General features: G+C 39.0%; 1 long non-coding RNA gene across 1 annotated transcript in view; it reads right to left on the bottom strand.

Annotated features, from left to right (window-relative positions):
- LOC137147627 (uncharacterized) overlaps nucleotides 1–18,276 on the bottom strand; it is a 294,209-nt gene that overhangs the window by 199,884 nt on the left and 76,049 nt on the right. The window lies entirely within an intron of this gene.

The following is an 18,276-nucleotide window of genomic DNA, read 5'->3' on the forward strand; positions in this document are numbered from 1 at the left end:
CACCTTCCCCATTTACCTTCCCTCTTTCATATCACTCTTTCCTTTCCTACCTCTTCTTTTATACACAGAGTTGTCTTTGTCTTTCCCTTTATGATATTTTCTTGTAAAGATGTTGTGAAACTCTTCTGCGCTTTGCAGGATGGTGTTACTGACAATTATAATTAGTGTCCAATCATGATCACTGAAGGAAAAATGTGCTACAGCCCCCCTATGGGTTGTTGCCTCTTCAATTACTTATACTATTGTTCTTGAGAGCTTGTTAAAATTATATTTAATGACTGCTGTTTAGATTCTTATGATGAAACCTTATACATGCAGCTTATTCATCCATTTAGTTTGCCATCTCCCTTCCATCATTTTTCATGTAACTATTTATAACAAAGTTTTGCCTACTGAAGTACAAATTCACCTCCTTACATTAGTACACACTTCTTAGTCCTTGTATGGGTTTGTAGCTATTCGACAGCTAAAGAATACATTTTATATTTCACTTCATTTTCCTATTCAATGTTTAGTGTATTGGCTGATCAATTTTCTTCTGATTAACGTTAATGTTAAGCAGAATCTTACACTTCACTGATATGTGATTATTTCTGTGCTGAATGTACTGAGAAGCATATATATCCTCAGTTTTATTAGTCAGAATGAAGGGATGTTCACAACTCCTCAGTGAAGCTTTTCTCATCACTGTGTATATATTGTTCAGAGAAGTGTGCATAGCTTTAATTCTATTAATGAATTCTCCTATCTACTGTCATTCCAAGTATTTTACAGTATCCTTAAAATACATTGGTTTATAATCAATAGGCATTAACTGAAGTTCAAAAATACTCTCAGTCATTCTTTTGCATTACTGTCAGCTGTACTATGGTGGGAGTGGGTCCCAAACTCAAATAGGTTTCCCCTAACGGAGGTGGGTCGTGGTATCCATGACACCGCCCTGGTTTAGGGAGTTGTATGGAGCCCCAGGAGATCATGAAGGGTGAAAACTCTGGGCCAGTTGTTATGGATCACTCCTCGGTGTGCTGAACAACTCCACAGGTGCACTGGATGTGGTGTACAGGAGGAGGCAGAACCATGAATCCACCTACTCCCCATCTCCATTTTTTACATCTTGCATCCTGGCTGGGGAGCTCTTGGGAGTGCAGGGACCATTACTATGGGAAGCTTCTTGTTCAGCCTCCCCTCAAATACAGCCAAATAACAGCTCTACCGTTAGTCCCACTAAAGTCATGCTGGACACGTCTGCTTATAAACAACATTCCTAGGATGTTATCTCTGGATGGTGTTACTTACCATTCAAGGTGTTTAATGTTATAATCTCGTTCCTAGAAGTGCCACTTTCGAACCACTTGATCAGGGTGGGGGGGGGGGGGTGAGAAACCAACTAATCTAGTCATGGTCTTCTGAACCATTACACATTGCATATTTGGCACATCTCTCTTGATTTTGGCTTCTCTCCCCCTCTGCAAATACCAAGACGACATTTTAGCATTTTAGAAAAGTTATATCACTTTGACATTATAGCAATCTGATAGATCAAAAACAAATTTTCCTTAATGTGAGACATTGATTTTTATTATGAAAGGTATTTTCTTTCTGATTTATTTTCCTGTTTTATCTTTTCCAATAGAGACTCAGTTCAGGATGAATCACACTTTTCTCTATGGAAGGAAAAATGACCACTTATCTAATTTCAGCTCTTTGCAAGTTTTACTTTTCCCTCTAACCTGCTAACACTGTGTCGAGAATGTGAGCGCTACACTTCAGCAGGGTAACTCCCAAGGTGTCTGAACCAAGTCACCCATAACAGTCCCCATTCTTCCCAGTTCTAATTGCCTGCACAGAACGAGCACCCAAGCGATATCTTTTTTATGTACATGAAAAGCTAATATGAAACAAATAAACAAAACTCGAAAAGGGTGTTCTTTCTGAATTACTGCCACAATATGTTAACTGCTTAATAAGACTTAGGTGCAAACACTTGGCTTGTGGTATCATGGGTCGATTTATCATTTAAAACACTGTACAGGAGGATACATAACTACCTCAGACCCACCATGTTTGCTACTTGGTTACTTATTTTTAAATTAATTTAATACATTGATAAACTGGAGAAATTGTCGAAACAGCAACAAATGTACAATATCAAAATGCTTTTAAAACACAACATCCTGCATAATTTTTGGCGCTCTTTTGCTTTACACAGAATTACTTCCTATAAATCTATAAACATCAAAAGGCAGTACTGTAACTTGCTAGTCTGCTGTTCTGGTCCCCTTCTGACTAGTCACTAACTGCCTGGTATGGCAAAGAAATAACATTTAAATATAATAAATAGGCATAGGGGTGACACGGCATTATTTCTGTTCCTGGACTGGGTGATTGTAACTCCAAAAGTCAGATTTCTAGATGAATACTCACATTTCCTCCAGTTCTCAACATTTGTTTTTCACTAATGCTCACTAATAATCACTGCTGTTTCTATGACTGCTCTCCGGTCAGTATTTGAGGAAAGTAAACATTCCAGGGGTACATATTGACCTCAAGCAAATGTTGTTTTTCATTACAGTAAATATTTTAACCCATCTCTGTTAAACATGCAGTACATTAATTTATTTTTCATCATAATTGTGAATACCCTGTGTGACATCCTTGCCCCACTAAAGTGAATAGCAAAACTCTCTTGTGACCAATCATTCAGTGGCCTAGTCATTTCCTCCAATATAACAAGCCTGGAGGACACCTTCTGTACAAGGTTGTAGGGGTGTCAGTCACCTCCATGGAGAGCCTGCTGTGGGTTCCTGCATAACAGCAGCCTATTTATCCACAGACCCTTCCGCTCAATGGCTGGTCAATGAGGCAAAGTCATTTGGACCAGCAGTGCTGAAAAGCTGGAGGGTTGGGAGATAGGAGGGCACAGAGACACAATGTGCATAAGCCTTGCGCCTTCAGAGGACTCAAGGGCTTTTCTTCCCAGCAGGGTCCTATCCAGAGGCTTTCATGTAAGAGGGAGTAACCTAGCCTCTTTTGACTTGTTTAGGGACAACTTCCTAGTCTAAAAAGGAAAGCAACCACCCGCTCCCTATTTATTCCTCTAATCAAAACATTTGGAGAGCCCTGTTTTGGAGACCCCTGCATTATGTGTGGACTTTATTATTAAAAAGCCACGCAGTAGGCTATGCACTAGGAAACAAAAACACAAATGAAAACATTTGTTTCATTTGTAATGTTATTCACATAATCACAATCTAGGTAACCAAAGTGAAACCTTCAAAAATTATTTCCGTTTTCATTTTATTGCCTTCATAGGCTCTGCGGTAGCTATTTCTGTCAACGGTATCCGAGCTAACATATTTACAATGCTACACTGTCTCGAGTGGTTCACAACCATGAGTGCCCACCTCAGGGCAGACTGTCAAAAAACAGGGCAGAAACCCCAAACTAGTTATATATGTTCTACAACTAGATTTCACCAACCCAGTAACAAATATGAACTCCTGGATCACTGTCAGAGTCTTACAATGGATTCAGAGAAGAGTCCCCTTGCGCACTCCGGTCTATCTTGCCATCCAGGCAAGCTGGACCTAGTGATAAATGGTCACTTACACCGAAAGTTACAAAATATTCAAATTGCTCCCAGTCTCAAGAGCCCAGTCACTTAACCCAGGTCAGTTTGTACCTCAGATCTCAAACCAAAGACAACACTGGTAGCCAATTCTACAGTAAACTAACTAAGGAATTATTAGCTAGGAAAAAGAAATGAGAGTTATTTACAGGTTAAAGAAGGTAACATATAAGCACAAACGAGTCACAGTCTGTGGTTCCAAAAGGTGACAGAGATAATAATGTGTCCATTGAATGTCTTTTAGGGCTAACCCAGATTGACCCTGGGGATCTCTGCATTTTGTTTCTTAGTTCCAGCCCTTGTAAGGGTCCAAACATCAAGGCAAGATAACAATAACTTGTGAGCATCTTTATACACCCTTTCTCCAAAGTTTAAAGAGAGGGGAGGAAAGCTCCTGCACATAACTTCTTCATGGGTGGACGAGGCAATCAAGAATGACTTGTCTTACAATGGCTCATTTAATCTGGATAGTACCTCTTGATGGGGGAGAGAGGATCACTCTTCCTGCCTACATTCACAAGTCAGAGCAGGCATTTTTCAATTATAAAGCAAAATTCACTTATCACCTTATAGCCCAGGATACAGACATTAAAAATAAGATTAATGCATGCAGCAATTTACAATCATTTTATAGGATCTAAACACTGAACACATTCTTACAAATCTAAGACCTGTCTTGAACAACTAATATAGGTGAGCTGGTCTGATTTCCTGCTCTCAATTTGTCAGTGCTCAGCTGACACCTCCAGACTTGGCAAGAGCTGGCACCTGGTTTGCCAGCATCACATACAACACCAACAAAATTATTTAATGAAAGAAAAATACTTTAGAAAATGTTAGATGAAAGTAACAATTTTATTTTATGCTTCTTTCCCCCCTTTTGTATGCTCATAGGAAAAATAAAATGCAACCCTCTCTCATAAAAGGTACTTTGCCTGTTTTCTTGTAATAATATTTGATCTGACACAGTGTTTCTTGAACTTGAGATATTTGACTGAAAATGTAAGCTCATATCTCTAAGCGATTTTATTGATAAATTATGTTTCATTTTCTTCAATGCTGTATTTCAAAAGTTCATAGATATTTACCACTATATACATACAGCCAGAAAGGACTTTCAGGCATAAGAGACTTACAAGTGTAGATCTTTTTTCCTCCAAGTATCCCTCTAGACAGCCACACAATGAACTAGTGCTTTGATTGCAAGGAACTGCACTCACATAAGGAACCTTTCAGATGTCTGACTGCATGCTGACATCCACGTGGGATATCTTACACAATGCAATTAAGCATGGATTTCAAATTTGGTTTATTTTTTTTCCTTTTTTGACCACATAAGGGACCTATGCACATCTTAACATTTAATGTAATACATTTAATGTAATACTCAACAACAAATCTATTAGAGCCAGAGCTCAGCTGCCTTTGTACAAGTGATGATACAGTGACTCTGCTTGCCTAAAATGCAGCCAGAATGCAGCTGCTTGGTGCATTCTCCCTGTGGCACTGGAGACATTCTGTCTGCCTTTGCCCTTCACAGGCAGAACACATCCAGCCACTATCACTCATGTGCTATATCTTCACAGGCCCAAAAACAGCTTTGGATTTTAAAGTCAAAACATAGCCCTGAGTGCACAATGTTTCTGAACCGCACGGTGTCACAACACAGAGGGGAACTGCCTAAACTCATTCTACTCTTCCTAATGTTCCTGAGGCTGCCACAATTAATGCCCTAAAAGCTACAGCATTCACAGGCTCTGCTTTTGATGCCACTGTATGCTCTTGGGAGTTGGGGTAAGGGGCATGCTTTGAATCTTTACATGCCAAGATGAGGAAAATCAATTTCAATGCCCAAAGGAAGAAATTACTGCTGGAGAAGGTCACTAGCCACTACAAGTTGTTCTATTATCACGTAGTCTTGAAAGGAATCCTACGAAAATTAGATAAGTGTGGAATATGATCTGGTAAGTTATAAATACCTTGGGATAATATGAAAGTCACATAGGGGAGCTAAACTTTAAATGAAGAATAGAATTTCCTCAGATATGTTTATCCTGGTTAAAGTTTTAGAACAAGAGAATACATTTTATGTCTGGTGCTGAAGACCAGTCTGCGCATGTCTCAGACTGTATAGTAAACTACTCAAGAAAATATTACCCCCACAACGCAAATAAAAATTATGTCAAACTGGGTTTTTTGCCCTCATCTGCTGACCTGGGAGATACAGGAGAGAACTAATGTAACTTAGAACAATAATGCATCTCAGTTTTCCAATGCCCCTCTTCATAAATTGGCATTGTTCATTCAAAGGGAGCCTTCCTCAATCTTCCTTCACTGCTTTTACAGCACAATACTGACCCCAGGTCTGTCCTGACAGATTGTAGGACATGCATACACCTGTTCACAAGCAGAAAAGTATCTTGTGAGGAAGCAAATACAGTAAACCCTGTTGAATAATGCTGATTTTAGCCAAGTTATACACAAAGATTGCATTGCTTAAGTTTATTAAGGAACCCATCTTTAAAATAGGACCTAAATTCTGAAAGTCATAAAGGAAACTGAATATTCAGAATCAGAAGCCGTATAGAAGGGCTGATGCATATGTAGAGAGACAAGGTGGGTGAGGTAATATATTTTACTAGAGCAACTTCTGTTGGTGAAAGGCTGACGCATATGTGACTGACAAAGCTTGAAGAGAGTTTAGGAAACTAAGTGACTCTCCTTAAGGTCATACGTGGAATACAAAATGACCAAATAAGGCATACATAGCTGTAATAAACAGGTTTAACCTTAACCTGAGCCAGATAGTGAAATTAGCTGCTTTTATTTTGAATCTCATTATATTTTACACATTTCTTAAAGCCCTTGCTCCTGGATTCATGTGATTAGGTGAAAATCTTTTTTAAAATTAGTACTTTTCTAGCCCTCATGGTTGCTGAGAAAAGCTTGAAAACATGTTTCTGTGCTCTAAAGGCTCATAAAACAGAAGAAAAATAGCATAAGCCCAAAATCTTTTTCTTTAATCTCATGATTTTTGAGGCCTGACTCTTGATTTTTGAATGTTTTGGGTTGTCATTACTGAATTAGTTAAAATGAAGATTCAGACTCCAAATGATCCAATAGACAATGAGCTAGCTGCTAGTCTGGGGGGCTGATTTCAAGGAGACAAAACTAGAAATGAAGGAAACCAAAATACAAAATATATAACAGGAAAAAAGTCTATGAGCCAAGTGGGATGGAGAACATAATCCAAGAAACTTCTTATCATTTGATCCAATATCCCATGACTGCAACAGAAAAAAATATTTCCCAGTGGTACGTTATACAGTGAAATTTGAGTATCCACATAATCAGAGACCAAGTAGGCAATGAGACAGATCTCTTGGCAGGTAAAAGAACAACCTGCTTCAGACTAGCAAATAGAGCTGAATATTAAAGGCAGATTTGTATCCTTTAAGATGGATTCTGGAGTACAATGGCATTGTATTCTACGGAAAATAATATATATACATACACACAATACTGTAGCCAAGGAAACTGTTCAGAAATTTAAAGAAAGGCTCATCACATTCAGGACATAAAATTCCAGTAAAAAGGCAAATAACTATTACAGCTTGTTTTAAAAACCAGTACTAACTTAACTTCGCAAATAGTACATTTAGATGTCCTACCTGTGTTAGGACTGAAAAGCTAATCATGGAGTAGTTAAATAAGTGTTTACTGTAGACACCACCGAACTGCACTCAGAAAGCACGGACAATACACTTGGATGATTCTTAGAAGTCTTCCAATGCATGAGATGTCAGGAAGGAGGTTTGCCACATTAAAACAGACTTGGTTATTAACTTCAGTGGTCCATCTATCAGAAAAAATCCATTTGCCCTAACAGATAAATTAAAAATTGAACTTGATAATATGGAAAATGTGGTAATTACTGAAAAGGTAGAATAACCTATACATTTTGTGGTGATATATGAAAACCCACATAAGGTATGTCCAGGCTGTAGTCTATATCATTTAAATAAAGCTATAAAACGTTAACATTAGCTGATGCAAACTTAAAGAAATGGCAGCTTACTTCTCAGAAACAAAAATATTTTAGGTACAGGATGTGGATTTTGGCAAGTAAAATTATATTTAGTAAGTTATTGACTTTTAATTCTCCATTTAGATGTTATGCATGTATGTGAATGCTGTTGGGTATTAGTTCCACTGTTGGGTTATTTCAAAAAGTCTTTGCACAGGTTGTGGGGGGACCACACCTTAAATTAAATTATAATAGTTAATTATTTAACTTGGGCTATGAACCCTAAAGAACACAATGTAAGAATTGGGCAAGATTTTCAAGAAACGGATAATTAAATGTGACTGTTTACTATTAACTGTTATTGTTACCTGATTACTATGCTAAATTTACGGAAATGAAAAAACAAAACAAAACAAAACAAACCCAAGACAGTAGAATGGCAGTTACCCATATCAAATCACAATATGCAAAGCAGAAAATAGCACAAGTTCTGATCACTGACAACAAAGCTCAGTTCTCAAATTTGGAATTTCAGGAATTCATTAAAACTTACAAGTTTGATAACATCCCTGTTTCACTAAAACACCATCTGACGATGAGAGAACTGTTTAGGCATGGAAAAACCTCAGATATGTTTCTCTTAAAGAGCCTTGTGTGTGATTGGGAGGGTGCAGGGAATGAGTCCCATTTTAATGGTCTCCCTGAAAGCTGAAGTTGGGGGACCAAGTAGCTGCCACCCATAAAAAGCTCAAGAGAGTGAAGGCCAGTCAGCCATGCTCAAAAGATGTCAAGAGGAGAGGGGAAAAGTAAAAGGACATCAGGTGCTCTCTCCCACATCTGAGACTATAGGGGCAGGATGCAGGTGGAAGGTGGCATGGAAAGGCAAGGCAAGAATGGGGAGACAAGAATGGTGATGCAGGTGTTAGAGGAGACCAGAGAAATACAAAGGAAGCAGGATGGAGATAAGGGACTACCAAGGAGAGTGGGATGGGCCTCACTAATAAGCAAAATTCCAGTTTGATTGAAATGTCTCTTTTAAATTTCTCTAATTACTATTTGCCTTACTTATTTGTGGTAGTGCCCACTGTGTAATAGATGCTTATGAAAGACAATCACGGCTACAAAAAGCTCACAATCTAAGGACAGATAAGTTGGCAGAGAACACTAACACGGTAGCAGTTGCTTTGTAGTTATAAAGAATCACACCTTAGAGAGGGATTGATCCTAAAAACAATCCTACCCTCCAACTCACAGTAATATTCTGCTATTGCAGATAGAGGGATTGAAAGGAAAAGCCAAGTGAGTTTTGCTGAAAAGATGCTGTTTTGATGTAGTGTATAAAATTGAAATAAGCCATGGTGGTTACTCTACAGACTCTGGTTACACTCAGTTCCAGCAGAGGAACTGGTCAACACATTTACAAGCAATATGAAAAAAACAAAAACACTTCCGGCCTGGGAAATATCAGCTAGCTAGCCCCTCTCCTGATAGCACTAAGCCCTTGGCAGCCCCCTGGCCCTGGCTCTCAGGCTCAGGAAAGTCAGCTGGCTAGCCTTCTGCTTGTCTCCAGCCCCCAGACCTCGTTCACTAGCTCAGAAAGGCCAGCAAGCTCACCCCTCTGCTGCTCTCCTGTCCTATTTATTACTCCCAGATGTCACCCCACCCCCTTAATCAGGTCAAACTAGGATGCACCTGTGATGACACAGGGACGCTGGACTCACTTCACTTAAAAGGGGCCAGCTGTCCTGTGACAGCTCTAAGGTGTTGGTCACAACTTTAAAGATGCACAATGAAAATGTAAACATTTATTGCCTTTTTTGCAGACACAAATGTTCTTTTTGTTTGAAATTCAGGTAGAAGATGGCAGATGTTCAAATACTGACATTTGCTTCCACAGTTGACGTACCACTAAGTTAAAGGCTATTTGGAAAGAAAAGAGACCATTGCTAAATACAATATTTTGCAAACACCACTTAAATAGACTGGTCACCACAAAGAACTCCCCTTGAACTTGATATTACCATACAGAGATATCTGAGATATCTTTGTTATTTTATTGTACAGGAAGAGTGGTAAATGTTGATTTTTAATGGTAAACAGTGCGCTTTATAAAACAAAACATGCTGTGCTCATTCAAGACTATGATACAAAAGTTGGTGAAACCATAGCCTGTCCTATTTAATTTCTTACCCAGTCTTACTGCATGTTTATGGTATTCCTCCTCTTGGGAAATACACTATTTTTTTCCCCTAGCTACAACTATGAAATGATGTGTATCAGACACACCAGAACAGAATTCACATTTCATGCAGCCATTGCCTCTCTGCAGCTCTGTACATTTTTTTTTCTCATAAATCACACTAAATCAGTGTCCCTGGCCATGCCTTGTAGTCCAGCAAGTGTCACAGCCCAGTGGGAAAACATAAGGTCTGAGACTAATAGAAGGTTTTGCCATTGGTTGTTCATATCCAGATTATGATTTTTGTATTCCTTGACTTCACATAAAAAAACCCAAAGAGTAAACTCTCTTTCTGTTCCGCAATCCTTCAGCAAGTTTTGTAATGATCACTGCTTGGGGAGCTCAAGGCAAAAAGGCTTGGCACAAAGGTATGCTATATTTTCATAACTATTCAAACATCATCAGGTTCATGTGAGTATGTACGGAGCTTAATTAAAGTCAATGAGGAAAAATTATGCTTTTGAAAGTGCTATTCGGGAACTTCCAAAACATGAGTTATTTGCAGTTGAATGGCTTGTTTGGTTTTTAACATTCAGTCACTTAAAACCAGGTCTCACCCTGATTTTAACTTTGCTCCATCTAAAATATGCATCACCAGTAACATTTGATCTGAATTTGAAGTTAAAAAGTCACTCCCAACTCTTGCAAGTATTTCATCATCATTTGCACAATTACTTTACTATGAAAAAGTAATAAATACTCGAAATTTACAAAAAAAAATCTAGTAAACAGCATTGAGTCAAATAATTATTTTCATGGTTTTTTCATAAAAATTGGCTTTGCTAAAATTGCTATATATATTTTATTATGGGCATTATATAACACACTGGTCATTTTATAATAAATTGCTTACTGATGAAAGACTGTTATTGTATTTAGAACAAGGAAATAGTAAATTTAAAAAAATAATTAAGGAGTCCTGGGCTTTTGGACACAACAAAAATTAGGAAAAGACCTGGGTAAATTGATTTGGATAATATTGGAAACAAACTTCACCCCAAATCTGTACAGAATCTCTTTCAAAGAAAGAAATTTAGGTTAAAAATCACGACTCATATCACTCGTTATGCGGGTTAATTCACACACAGAGAACTGGAAACTGCTTGTTTGCTCTCCTGTCATTCAAAGGGAAGCAGGCTTTGCAACCTCCTGGAACTAACAGATGCTTGGGCCGACAGAACACACCCATCTCAAGGATTCACTGGAGACCAGGGCCATCTGCGTGGAAACCCCATGCTTCTGTGTTGTTTCCCACCCCTTCCTAACATTATCGTCTCCATGGCAGCATGCTTCTGACAGAGTCACCAGCCACTCTCTCTGGAACCTCCTCACAGGGACATTTCAGAGAACCGAGGGAGGGAGAATCCCTCCAAGTCAGACGCTTTCAACATAACACCCAGTTTGAGATCACCTTCTCCTAAGTTAATGCTTAACCAACATTAACTTATACAGGGAATTCCCATCTCCCAACTGATCTCATTTGAAACCCCACCCCAACTCTCACACCCTGAGCCCCAGAATAACAGTGATTCTCAAACTTTTTACCATCTGATCCATTTTTATCAAAGCCACTAAGTTCAGATCCCTAGAAACAATTCATACTTAACTACTGATGGAATACTAGAATACCAACGCATATGGCATCAGCATAACGTTTTACTTGTGCATGTCTCGCTGAACCAGCAGAGCTGTTTTCTGTGCACATGGCTTATCCAAATGTGGAAAGGCTGATCCAAACTGACACTGGGGGTAGGTAGACAGAATGGAGCTTACAAGAACACAAGGGAAGCAGAGGCTCAACAAGATATCCCATCATGCCAGCCAGTTTCTCCTTGGGTCCTCATTCCCCTCACCTGTCCTTCTCATCTCCCAGCTGGCAAGGCCCCAAAGCATCCAGCTACTGTTTCTCCTTTTCCATGTTTCTGGGCCTCCATTCCAAACTGGCTGGCTGAGCATCAGCAGAGAATACTGAGAGCAGAAGAGTGAATTTCCTGCCAGCAACACAGATACCACAGCAGCCCTGGGTGGCCAGGAGGATTCAGTGGAGGGGAATCCCTATTCAGACCTTGTAGCTCTGCTGCGTCTGTGGGAGGCTTTAGTTGGAGCTGGAAGAAGCACACAGAAAATCTAACAGCAAATCCCATGCAACTATTGGTATTTTCAGGAGTGCAAACAACAACAACAAAAGATCAGTGTTTCAGGCCCACCCAGACACTACTCAAGCCCATATGCTTATTTTGATATCTTTTACACTGTGACACATCAACTGACAGAATGTAACTCCTTTAGTCTAAGTAACAAGCTGTAAAGGAAGCCTGACTGCTGAAGTAACACTGCAAGCAGATAAACCAGTCATCTAAAGCCTGTGTCATGTAATTCCCTGTTAATGCAGTCAAGCCCAGCTCAAGCAAGTTTAGATCCATAAAACCTCTAGAGGCTAATGGTACTACTCACTAAGAACACTTAGCTGACAATGGCAAAGCCATGCAGACTTAGCTCCACAGCTACCCCTGAGAGATATAAACAGTGTACACTTGCTTCTGTGGTCATTGCTTTTCACTGCTTGTCTGAAAAACAAAAAAGCAAAGGCTTTTATCTCAAAAACATCTTTGCTGCTATCAAGTATAATAAACTAATATTTGAATATTATGTTATTGATTCAAAGAAAGAAGCATCCACTGTAAAAGTCTGGATTTCACTGATGTGTCACACAAGCACAATATTATTTTAAAACTGGTCCTGTCCTACATTTCCTTGATTTTTAGTTATTAATTTTAGCATCTCAGCACCATATTTATTTGGCAAAAATTTGTCTATGGTGATTTTGTTTTTTTGTGAGGGGTTCAGTGAATAGCCGTTGCCTCAACCTTTCATTGGAAATCCATGTAATTTTAAACCAAAGATATAGAAGTGACTCCAAATCTTACTTATTTGCTCAGAAGGTCTCTGACAAATATATATAATTTCATAATGTGTACTATTTAGTGATAAGACAAAAATAGTCATTTTAATCTCTCATACAATAAATATCAGTGACACATATTATACATGCTAGAAGTCACCATGAAAAAACATTTCCTACACAATCTGACTCAGTGGTTAGCTTTGATGTTATTATAGCTGTCGTAGTGTAACTGCATCTGTATTCCCCCCTCTAAGGTCCACTCCAGGAATGACCAGTCAGATCTCAGGTTTGCGATGTCACCTGTCTTTGGGCAGGAATCCATGTCCCACTCCTTTCTGACCAGGGATTTTAAGACTGCACAGCCCCTGCCATCCACTGTGATATCCACAGCAAGATAGTCTGCCTCTCTCTCCGTTGACAATGACAATGTTTTTATCAATGACCACCCAACTCTACCAAGCAAGCATATTTATTCATAGGGTAAAGTATTACAGAGAAAAAAATAAAAGCAATAAACATATTTAAACCCATACTAAACATACCAGAAATTACCCGTCTTCCACATGCACAGTCTGACAGGCCAACAGTCAGCGAGAGTTGGAGCCTCCCTTTGAACAAAAGGTCACGTCCATTTACTGAACCAAAATGAAAGCCAGAAGTCGATTCAAGTTCATCCTTTTATATCAAAGCCCTTCGTTTATTTCCTAGTCTTTGGAAATCCCAACCTGATTCTGCACCCAACCTGAATTTTGGCTGTTAGCTCTGGGTGTCCCCAAGCCTCTGACTGCCAGAAGCTGGGAGTGGACAACAGGGGATGAATCACTTGATAATTGCCCTGTTCTGCTCATTCCTGCTGAAACATGTGACACTGGCCACTGTTCAAAGACAGGATACTGGGCTAGATGGACCCAGTATGGCCATTTTTAGGTTTTTGTTTTAACCAATACATGCAGACCACCCAAGCCAGTGGAACTTCTCAGGAGTTGTTTAGTTCCAGTGACTTGCCTTAATCACTGCCCCACTGTTTTTGAGTTCCTGGATGGTGTGTGATAACCCTCCACCATGGAGTAGAACACAATCACACATAAACCATTCATAAATGTAATAGATTGGTACCCAAAGATACTGCATGGGGTTGCAATATCTGTCACAGTAGCAAATTATCAAAGGCCACATTTTGAAATGTAAAACCTTGAATTCCTCCTGTTACACTGTGTAATGATGTTTAAAAGAGTCTTTTGTTTTGGTGATGTACAACAAGCAAATCTAAGCCCTTGGCAAGAGACCTCTCAACGCAAATTATGGTAACACTTGTGGCAGTAAGAACAATAACAAATTGGGCAACTGAAAAATGAGAATATTCTAAAAGTCTCATCTTTGAACAGACAAAGATTAACGACTAACGTGTGGTCTCGGCCAAACAGCTATGCAAGAGAATGAGACCGTTCCTACCCACCTGTGAAGTTGTGTGGGATCTATCCTGTGGATCATGGCTCTAGGCATAGAAGGATGAACAGATGCTGTGCACCAAATTTCCCATCCTTGCAGGCAGTGAAGTGTCAACACAGCTATGGCTTCAACCCTTCTCTGCCAGCCAGCAGAGTAAGAGTGAGGGTAGGAAGAGATGCTACAGCTTGTAAAGTGCTGATTCCACATACTCCCACCTAAGCAGAAAAAACAAGCTCTAGAAAAACTTGGCCACAAAGGAATGCTGTGAGACATCTGTCTTCTTGGTGCTCTACCAGGGGCAGTGCAGCTACATGCCAGGTTCGGGGCTATGACTAAAGACACAATCTAGTATTAAGGATTTGATCCTTAAGGATCCACTACTGAATTCAAAGGGAGTTTTGAAGTTGCCTTCAAATAGCACACATTTGAGGAGGTCCCATTTCAGATCAGTTACACAACCAGGAACAGAACCTAGGAATCTTGATTCTCAGTTCCCCACTCTAATCATCAGATAACACCCCACAACACCATTTACATGTCAAATCTCAGTCTAGAGAAAATACTTAATTTTGAACACCTGAAAATAAATCCTGTATATCAACTGAAACTGTGTGAACTACATCACTACAGTAATTTCCATCCAGAGCCTTAAAATGAGAGCCATATGTTCTTCCTTTCATTGAAAAGGACATTTTTCAGTATATTCATGTAAACAAGATATTTCATCTCATGGATTTTACCCCAGTTCTGTCTATACACATTTTAAATAAATTAAGATAAAATAAATCCATTTTATTGTATTACTTTGTGCCATCTCTATGAAATAATGCCCATCTCAGTATTTTGTGAGGAATGTTGACATGGGTGAAAATGTTGCATGAAGTGTAATCTTTGAGGATTGCTCTGCTAGAAAAAAATAAATCCAAGCCTTTAAGTCCCAGAGTGATTGGGACTTGATTGAAATGCCTCTGAAACATACATCCAAATATAACTATGCTGTAAAGTTCATACAATTGATCACCAGTGTAGCAGTAACAAAAGTAGTGTCTAGTAGCTTTTTTCTTCTAAACATCTGTTCATTTCTTACAAACATAAAACATGCCCATGAAGTCAATAAATTACCTGTGATCCTTTACTTTTTTTAAAGAGAATTGGAAACTTACAGTAGCAAGAAAACACCTTGTTAAAAAGGGGTGCAAACCTGAGGCAGGCTTGGAGATACAAACAAAAAACAAACACCTAAGGACCAAATTCCAAAATCCGTAATTGGGCAAACTCCTTTTGAGAAGATTTGCTCAATTAAGGACCACAAAATTTAGCCCCATAAACTAGGCTATCATCTGTGTTGTACTGGCATAGATATCCCATCTTTTGTGAGCCACTTCTGTTCTCACTGAAGTCAATAGCAAAACTCCCCATGATTTCAAATGGGAATAGTATTCACACATCGAGCAAATGTACTATGCAAAGTCTAGTATCCAGCACACCTGTAGTCATAAGACAGAGAAGAAGAGGAAGCAACATTTCAATCAAGAGGGAGTTGGTTTCGTGGGTCATCTTGCAGAAGCATTTCTAATCATGTAAATATGTTAAAATACCTTGCTAGTCCATTAGATCACTTTGTTACAATTCTATAGATATTATGCTAAGAAATTTCTACTGTTCCATGCATCTATCTAAGGTTTATCAATAGCATCATCACTGAGGTGTTTAAGCACTGTTAAAGAAGTCCATAATGGCTGCACTGCAATAAAAAAATGGTAGACTTAAATTATCTGCTTTTAGTTAACAACTCAGTCCAACACCACATATCCAATACAAGATAAACAGAACAACTGCATAGCAGGAGGCTGTGATGCTTTTGTTTACAACTGAAACAAAGATAAGTTGGCAAAGATAAGTGTTTCTGAATAGGGCAGGGAACCCAAAATTAGAGTTCCAGATTAGAGTGAAATCCCTCTCAGCTAATATGGGGTGATCTTATATCAATAAGAACGTGCCTTGTAACATCTGTAACAAATGATCAATCAAAACAGATCAGGCAGATGTGGTCAGTTAAGAAAGTTAAGGTTTCAATACCTAATAATAAAAAGTTAGCTGTCCAATATTTTTTTCAAAACTTTCTGTTACAGTGCAGCAGAGTTTTCTGCAGGTTCACAGAAATCCTGTTACCGTATTTGGTGATAGGAGGGTGAAGCACCTACCTGGTACAGAAAATTATATTCCTAATGTCCTCACTTGATATGCTGCAGTGTGAAATTCGGGGAGATGATGATAAAGCCTGTAGTACTAGGCTTCAAACTGGTGGCACAATGATAACTCCAGAAACCACAAAGCAAAGAGAGGTGAAAATAACACTTAGTGAAAGGGACAAGAGTAGCTTAAAGTGTTGATTTCCCAGAAGTCAAACCAGAAAACTCCCTTGGCTTGTTCTGGCAGTACTAGTACTGCTTCTGCCTTAGTTCTGCTTGTCTCTACATGAACAAAAATATCTTCTGTGTCTTCTGAATCAATGAGCTCTCCCTAAAGAACATCAGTCACTGGAGAGGTGGGATCAGATCATTTTTATGAGAGATGTGACAATCAATGTCATTTAGATTTTGTTCAATTCAAGAACATACACTGGAGAGTGGGTAAACTGGGCATGACAGTTATATTAATCAAATACTGACTTCAGAAGAGATATCTACTACACTTACTTGCTTACTAGGAGTGTGAGAGCTTGTCATGCAGAAAAGTTAGATTCAACATAGTTTCACAACATTTATTTCTGTTATGTCACAGGATCCAAGCAAGAACAATTACAACTCCTGAATCAACGTCACCAGAAAGGAGCTTAAAATAGGACAGGTAAAGACAACGACCTTCACAGACAAGGTGGGAGATTCCCACAATCAAGCACAGCATCAATACTTTGGCAACAGCCACAAGCACACACAGGCAGAAGAACACTTCAGAAAATAACTGCCTCCCAAGCAAGCAACTTATTTTTGGACTATTCATAGAACGGGTTGAAACATTCAAATTTTGACTTTCTATAAAATGTTTAATTGAAAAATCAAATTTTGAACAAAAAAAATTGTCCTAACATGTACCATTTTAATCAGTTCCACAGTTGAATAAGTTTTTCAATTTTTAAAATACTTTGTTGAAATTAAAAAAAAAAAAAAAAAAGTCAAAAAATTTGAAACGTTTTCATATTTTTTCCACCCACTCTAAATTATTAGCCAGAGGGCTCCTGCTGAAAAAGATTCAAAAGCAGCAGGAATATCTGGCTAACAATACAGGGAAAACCCCATTTATCCAAAATTCCCTGTCTGCCACAAAGTGTGTGGAATTTCGTAGAAGGTAAAATTCATTTGTACTGTACTAAACTTGATTAGCTATAGATTTGGAATGCAGCCATTAGCACTGGTTATTGAACCAAAAATGGGAAATGGCAGAATCATCAAGGGGATGCCATCCTATCTTACCATTCTGGGAACAGCTCAGGAACAAAGGGATCCACACCACGTGAAACGCAGGCAGAATTGCCAAAAGTCATGTTCTGATTCATGCAAATCACCCTTAAGACCATTTAGGTTTATTCAGCCACTAGAAGCACAACCGCCTTGTCACATGGGGTCAACCAGATCTCAGAGCTTGAGAACTGCAGGGACTCCAATAGCGCAAGCCAAATCCCAGTTAATTTTTTTTTAAAGGGGTGGGGGGTGGGGGAGAGAGACAGGGAGATAAGAAAAGACAGATGAAAAACAGGCAAAACCCATATCTCCAAACAGGGTTCTTGTATTGTGGGGCTTACATATTTCCCCCTTCTCCTCCGACAATGAGCCTTCCTGAGGCTGACATCCAGTAAATCTTATAATCTGGAGAGGGTACCAACCTGTCTTTCTTTTATAGGGACAGTACCCTATCACATCTCCAGGCATTAAAGAGAAGATATAACGCATATGATAGCTTTTTTTCTACTGCATGCAGAGTAAGAGAGAAGTGAAGTGAAGTTCAGACAGTGCTAAAGACATCAGTCC

This window comes from Emydura macquarii, unplaced genomic scaffold (genome assembly GCF_026122565.2).
Source record: "Emydura macquarii macquarii isolate MOO-44397 ecotype Brisbane River unplaced genomic scaffold, CSIRO-AGI_Emac_v2 contig_561, whole genome shotgun sequence".
NCBI classification, from domain to species: Eukaryota; Metazoa; Chordata; order Testudines; family Chelidae; genus Emydura; species Emydura macquarii.